Source organism: Protobothrops mucrosquamatus, unplaced genomic scaffold (assembly GCF_001527695.2).
Source record: "Protobothrops mucrosquamatus isolate PMUCROS unplaced genomic scaffold, P.Mucros_1.0 scaffold6621, whole genome shotgun sequence".
Classification (NCBI taxonomy): domain Eukaryota; kingdom Metazoa; phylum Chordata; class Lepidosauria; order Squamata; family Viperidae; genus Protobothrops; species Protobothrops mucrosquamatus.
The window spans coordinates 3,016-10,311 of NW_015392443.1; the positions used below are offsets into that span (position 1 = coordinate 3,016).

At 41.0% G+C, this 7,296-nt stretch overlaps 1 pseudogene; it reads right to left on the reverse strand.

Moving 5' to 3' along the window:
• Positions 1-6,227, reverse strand: part of LOC107300303 — an 8,587-nt pseudogene extending 2,360 nt beyond the window's left edge.
• Positions 6,228-7,296: the final 1,069 nt, after the last annotated feature.

Here is a 7,296-nt window from a genome sequence, read left to right on the forward strand (position 1 = left end):
TAGAATAGAATAGAATAGAATAGAATAGAATAGAATAGAAATACAGAATAGAATAGAAATACAGAGTAGAATAGAATAGAATAGAATAGAATAGAATAGAATAGAATAGAATAGAATAGAAATACAGAATAGAATAGAATAGAATAGAATAGAATAGAATAGAATAGAATAGAATAGAATAGAATAGAATAGAATAGAAAGACATCCGGTTTGGCGCGCAAAGAGATGGTTGGAAGAAGCCGGGGCTCTGCCTTCCCAGCCTGATTTCGGTCTGCCCAGCGACCCCAAAGGGTCGGAAAGTTGCCCTGGAGGGGCAACGAAGGAGGGATACTCCAGGAGCCTGGACCAGACAGCGGTCGGTCCAGGCGGACTGAAGAAACCCTCTGAAAGGATGGAGGAAAGGCTACCGGGTGTGCCCAGGCAGCCCAAGTCGTCTCCATCCTGAAGGAAAGCGAGGAGCCATGGCGCTCCGCCAGACAGCTGATTGTCAACAGAGTGCTGAAACTGGGTGAGCAGCCCTTTTTCCTTTTCCTTTTGGATTTACAATTGAAATGTTGATCCCCTGACTGGACAGAGCTAAAAAGCAAAGACGCCAGAAGGACTAGCGGAGAAGTTAAAGGCGGTGAGCAACTACAAGGGAGGTTTTTTATGGAATACAAAAAAATATTTTAAAATTGATTGATTTTTAAAAAAAAAGGATTACTTGTTCTACAAGAGATGTAAAAAAATTTTTTGGGGCTATAATCCTAAGAGTGAATAACCTATACAGAATTTTAAAAATGGAAAACTTTTCAATAACTTTTTAAAACCAGACATTGATTAAATAGCAAAAGAGGACATCTAGTGGTGAAAGAAGATACTACAGCAATATAAAACAATAAAAAAATATTTGTGAAAGACTGTGACCTTGAACAACACCCGGTCTAAACAAAGTGCCTTGGTGTGAGTTTTTGAATGAGAAGATTTTTCACAACTAGATTTGTTGACTCGGGATATAACTAAACAGAAATTATTTGGAGACAGCGAAGGTTTTTCATCTTAGGCCTGACCCAAGGAGTTGGATTTGGCCTAAAGTAGTTGGCTTGTTGTTCTTTTTTCTTCCTTTTTTTCCTCTCAGTTGGATTTTAGCCTAAGATAGTTGGCTTTTTTCATTTTTTTTCTTTTTTCTTCTTCTCTTTTTCTCTTGTTGCTTGCTTTATTCTGTCTCTCTCTCCCTGAGATATTGGATTTAGCCTAAAGTAGTTAGCTCCTTTTATAGTTTGGATTTAAGCCTAAGATAGTTGGCTGGAAGAATGAGTGCACCAAACCTTACTACACTTATGAAAAAGATCTCCTCTGCACCCTCTGGGGGAACACCTAGTCCAACAACCCAGGGATCTATTGAAACAATGTTGCAGCATGAAAAAATAAGCACCGCTCAAAATGACATGCAAACTACATTAAAATCAATTCAGGAATTAATGCAAAAAAAAATCATGAAGAGACAAACTAAGTGAAGAAATTTGGGATGTAATACAAATACTACTATTACTACTACTACTACTACTACTACTACTACTACTACTACTACTAATAATAATAATAATAATAATAATAATAATAATAATAATAATAATAATAATAATAATAATAAAGTTGGAAGGGACCTTGGAGGTCATCAAGTCCAACCCCCTGCTCAGGCAGGAAACCCTATACCATTTTGGACAAATGGCTGTCCAGTTTCTTCTTAAAAACTTCCAGTGCTGGAGCATTCACCGCTTCTGGAGGCAGGTTGTTCCACTGGTTAATTGTTCTAACTGTCAGAAAGTTTCTCCTTAGTTCCAGGTTGCTTCTCTCCTTGATCAGTTTCCACCTGTTGCTTCTTGTCCTGCCTTCAGGTGCTTTGGAAAATAGCTTGACTCCCTCTTCTTTGTGGCAGCCCCTGAGATATTGGAACACTGCTATCATGTCCCCCGTCGTCCTTCTCTTCATTAAACTAGACATGCCCAATTCCATCAAACTTTCCTTATATGTTTTAACCTCCAGTCCCCTAATCATCTTTGTTGGTCTTCTCTGTACTCTTTCTAGAGTCTCAACATCTTTTTTACATCGTGGTGACCAAACTGGATGCAGTATTCCAAGTGTGGATAAAATGAAATTAAGTTCTTAAGAACATCTCTTCATGCTCATGTAGTTAATGAGATATTTTCACTCAAGTTGATATGCACGTTGTGTGCATTTATAGCAAATTCAAATATTGCTTGTCAAACTTTAATCTACAGGGAGTTTTGTGTTACAAAATACTGCAGTTTTTTAAAGTGTCCTAATTCTAATTACAATAAAAGCTGAAGTAATCTGTCAACTAGTACGGTATTATATGTTTGGTATTAACAGTGATGCCTTAGACTAGAGGTCCACAAACTCAGTTAATTGACCTCTTCATAATATTTTGGATGTAAAGACACAATTCAAAGTTCATCATCAAATGTTGCTTAAAAATGAACAAAGAATTCAGAAAATTGAAAATCAATCAGAAGATATTGATAAAAAATTGGAAATACTACTGCAAGAAAATGAGAACAAGCAAATCAAAACCTTGACGATGAGATGGTGATCCTAGAAATGGAAAAAGTGGAACACCACTAAAGATTTCAAAATACCCCTGAAGATAGAGAAAAAAATATAGCAGTTGTGATCATTGAACTCCTGGCAAAGACCTTGAAAGCTGATAGAGCAGACATGCAAATGCAGATAGATGAAGTATTTCGAATGAATTCAAGCTATGCAAGGAGACTTAAACTACCCAGAGAAGTGCAGGTGAGATTCATAAAGAAAACAACACGAGATGAAATATTGAGGAAAGTTTGAGAGGAACCACTACAATATAAGAATAAAGAAATTGTGGTTTTAAAGCAGATATCTAAAAGAGTAAGAGATATTGGAAGACACTACCACTTTTTAACGACAAGGTTGATTGCAAAAGGCATAAACTTTAGATGGTTAATGCCAGAAGGGATTTTAATCAACTGGAATAATACAAGATATTGGTTGGATTCAATCTGGAAAGCAGAAGATTTTGAGGTAAAAAACAGAGCATTCCTAGATGAAGGAGCACAACATCGACAAAAGGAGAGAAAGGAACAGAAGCAAATGGAAGAGACATCTGAAGAAGCAACTACACAATCAGGAGAACAGAAAGAGAAATTTGAGCAAGAGAGTGAAGGAGCGGCTAGAGAACAGAGGATCACGAGATCCACTAGACCTAAAATATAAATAACTGAACTGGAGAAAAAAAACAATTTTTTTTCAGTGAACATAAATGGACTAAACTCCCCATAAAAAAGAAGTAAAATTTTTAGGAAATTGCAGAAATTAAATATAGACATAGTTTGCATTGTTCTTTATTTTTATTTTGGAAGTCTTAAACAGAAATATTAGACAAGATATAGAAATCAAAGGACTAGAAATAAAGGGCGAAACATCAATTGCAAGCATTTGCTGATGATTTGTGTTTATTTTAGAAGAACCTTTGGAGATGATTTCTAAACTATTGGGAAAGATAGAACAGTATGGAGAGATGGCAGGACTGAAAATAAACAAAAAAATCCTAAAGTAATATTTAAAAATCTTACAGATAAACAAAGACTAGATTAGACTAGACTAGATTAGACTAGACTAGACTAGACTAGACTAGACTAGAATAGAATAGAATAGAATAGAATAGAATAGAATAGAATAGAATAATAGAGTTGGAAGGGACCTTGGAGGTCATCTAGTCCAACCCCCTGCTCAGGCAGGAAACCCTATACCATTTTGGACAAACGGCTGTCTAGTCTCTTCTTAAAAACTTCCAGTGTTGGAGCATTCACCGCTTCTGGAGGCAGGTTGTTCCACTGGTTAATTGTTCTCACTGTCAGGAAGTTTCTCCTTAGTTCCAGGTTGTTTCTCTCCTTGATGGGTTTCCATCCGTTGCTTCTTGTCCTGCCTTCAGGCGCTTTGGAGAATAGCTTGACTCTCTCTTCTTTGGAGCAGCCCCTGAGATATTGGAACACGGCTATCATGTCACCCCTGATCCTTCCTTTATTTGTTTGCTTGTTTGTTTATCATACAATGTATATGTATGTCATGCATGCATGCATGCTGCTCACTTAAATGGAGTGCACGCACGCATGTGCCCGCTGCTCACACAAGTCAGGATCCACCTGTGCATGCCTGCGCTCACTGGTCCTTTCCGCAGCCTGGTTGCAAACCCCTCATGGCCCACTAGCGGGCTGCAGCCCCCAGATTGGGGGACCTCTAAACTAGAAGACCTCCAGGGTCCCACCCGACTCTGTTGCTCTGTTAAAGCACATCAATGGAGAGGTTCAAGCCAACGTCCAAGTAAGCAGGGACAGACAACCAAGCAGAAAATGGTACCCTCTTGATGGAACTACGAGGAGAAAAACCACACTCACATCAAGGCTGGCAAGGGAGGCTACTGCATATAAACAGAGAGCAACCCACATACTCCGTTGCCCTGTTTGTGTTACCCAGCTGGGTAATGAGACGTCTGCAAGAAAAGAACCAAATGCGGAGAGCACCAAGGACTCCTCCTCCTCCTCCTCCTCCACCACCACCACCCTTCCAGAACTGATGATGTTCCCTAGTTGGGTCATAAAACAGTCTGCAAAAGACCCACCAAACTCAGAGAGCATCAGGAATTCCAGAGTTCAACCTGAGTGACAAATATTCCCTTATACTGTATCCATCCTAGCCTGTTCTGAGAACCAGGATACTACATGAAGCCACCCTAGGCTTAATTTTAGGAGACAGCAGTTCTTTTTCAGGTCAGTCCATAGTTCCTTCCCTACTTACTGACACAGGTGTAGTGACATTGATCCTTGGTCTCAAAATTGTTGGCATTCCCACCGCATCCACCGTAAATAAACTTTTGACATTTATTTGAAGCCTAGTAGAAGCGAGGAATTCTGCCTTTACACGGTCCGGTTTCAACAGGAAGAGAACAAAACCTGCAGGAAATGGAAAGGTGTGTGTGTGTGTGTGTGTGTGTGTGTGTTTAACGAAGAGAAGGACGAGGGGGGACAGGATAGCAGTCTTCCAGTATCTCAGGGGCTGCCCCAAAGAAGAGGGAGTCAAGCTATTCTCCAAAGCGCCTGAAGGCCGGACAAGAAGCAACGGATGGAAACTAACCAAGGAGAGAAGCAACCTGGAACTAAGGAGAAACTTCCTGACAGTGAGGACAATTAACCAGTGGAACAACCTGCCTCCTGAAGCGGTGAATGCGCCAACACTGGAGGTTTTTAAGAAGAGACTGGACAGCCAGTGGTATAGGGTTTCCTGCCTGAGCAGGAGGTTGGACTAGATGACCTCCGAGGTCCCTTCCAACTTTATCATTATTATTATTATTAGCTAGCAGAAATGTCTTTAATGCATTTCCCCAACCTGGTGCCTTCCTAGCATGTTTAGATTGCAAATAGTCGAGAGCAATCTTTCTTTCTTTCTTTCTTTCTTTCTTTCTTTCTTTCTTTCTTTCTTTCTTTCTTTCTTTCTTTCTTTCTTTCTTTCTTTTTTTCATATTTAGTTTATTCAAACAAAGTTAAAATACAAAATGCCAAAACATAAAAAGGCAAAAGAATAAAAAAACCAACAAAGAAGAAATTAAAAAGAAAAGGTGTCTTTAAAAAAAGAAAAGAAAACAGACTAACACATAGACAGATAATATCTTCCCTAGTTGAATGCTGATTAATATAATACAGCAGTGTTAGTTTGCCCCCCCCCTTGCAAAACAGGCCAAGAGAATTTTAAACGACTACACTACTAAATCTGTTCACAAATGGTTAGCCTGTCATCTATACGCTCTACTAATAAGAAAATAGTTAGCAGGAAATCGCTTAAATTTGTTTCTTAAAAATCTGATTCTGCTGCTGCATTGAGTAAAGATAGGTCAGCCTTCCCCTGAAATTGCATCTCTCTTTCTTGGGGCCCCCTCCCATTTCTGTCTCCTCTTCAGCTGACACCCAACTACCATCTCAAGAACTTTCCCACCAAGCCAGAGGTTCTAGACTGGGGCTCTTGGTTTTCCCTCCCTGGGGGAGACCTCTGCCCTCTGACCACATCAGCCACCCCCAGCAAAGGGTTTCAAGATCATTCTGGAAGATCTCACTTGGACAGTACCGGCCGGAGACAGGGGTCAGCTCTGCCCAGAGGGTGAGGAGTCCCAGCAGCAGCAGAAGACCTCCAGAAGACATGATGAAGCCGTCTGCCCGACACCCGGGCTGCTTGCACTAAATATCCTCAGAACTGGGAATTTCACATCCAGGAAGCAGGATGGAGTAACAGAGTGAGAATTTCAATTTTCTCTTTCTTTAGTTGGTTGAACAAGAGGTTGAGAATCCTGAGAGTTGGATTGGCTGGCCAGTTTGGGGGAAGCAAGGCAGATCCCTGTTGATGTCCATGGGTCAATTCTGTGGTCAAGCAAAACACGTCTTTCCGGAGTGGCAGCAGCATTGGGAAAGTCCCATGTTAATGGGTTGGGGGGTCCCTGACTGGGTCCCTGACTGGATGTGCATGGGGGGGAGGGGGCTGCTCAGCTGGAGGGCTTATCAGGGCTGCCCTCCAGATGTGATGGGAGAGGTGAGGAAGCTTCTCCTCTTTGGCTGAGATGGACTTGGAGAGCAGAAGGTTTGGTGTTATAGACAGACTATGATAAAGTAGCTAGCTTGAACTCTGCACACGTGGATATGATTGCTTACACTTCACATTCCTAGGGAAGAGATGATGTGAGCATAGATACTCATAATTACAAACCTCAAGTTACTTCCCTGCCTTTCTACTTGTTACTATTATTGTCTTAATAAAAAGAAACATGCCAGTTGTGTTGCCCTGGAGCAGGGGTAGGCAACCTTGGCTCTTTTATGACTTGTGAACTTCAACTCCACAGGTCATAAAAGAGCCAAAGTTGCCTATCCCTGCCCTAGAGGTTTTGATAAAGCCTGCTAAGAACTGAGAACGTCCAGGTTGCTGCAATTAACACACGTTCCTTCTATGTTTCTGTCTTGCTAACAACTCCCTCCCCTCCACAAACTTGTTTTTCTCCCAAAGGCAGCAACTGCAAACGACCAGAGAAAAAGTGGGTTGTTTTGTACCTGTGGCAGTCTAGTTTCAGGGTGACCTGTGAGAGGACCTGGGTGAAGAGAACGCAGCCATTCTCCCTTTGCCTAATCTCTCGGTGGCTCTCAGTGCTGTGGACCGTTCCATCCTTCTCCATCACCTAAACCAGGAGTCTCCAAACGTGGCAACTTTAAGACTTAGAATAGA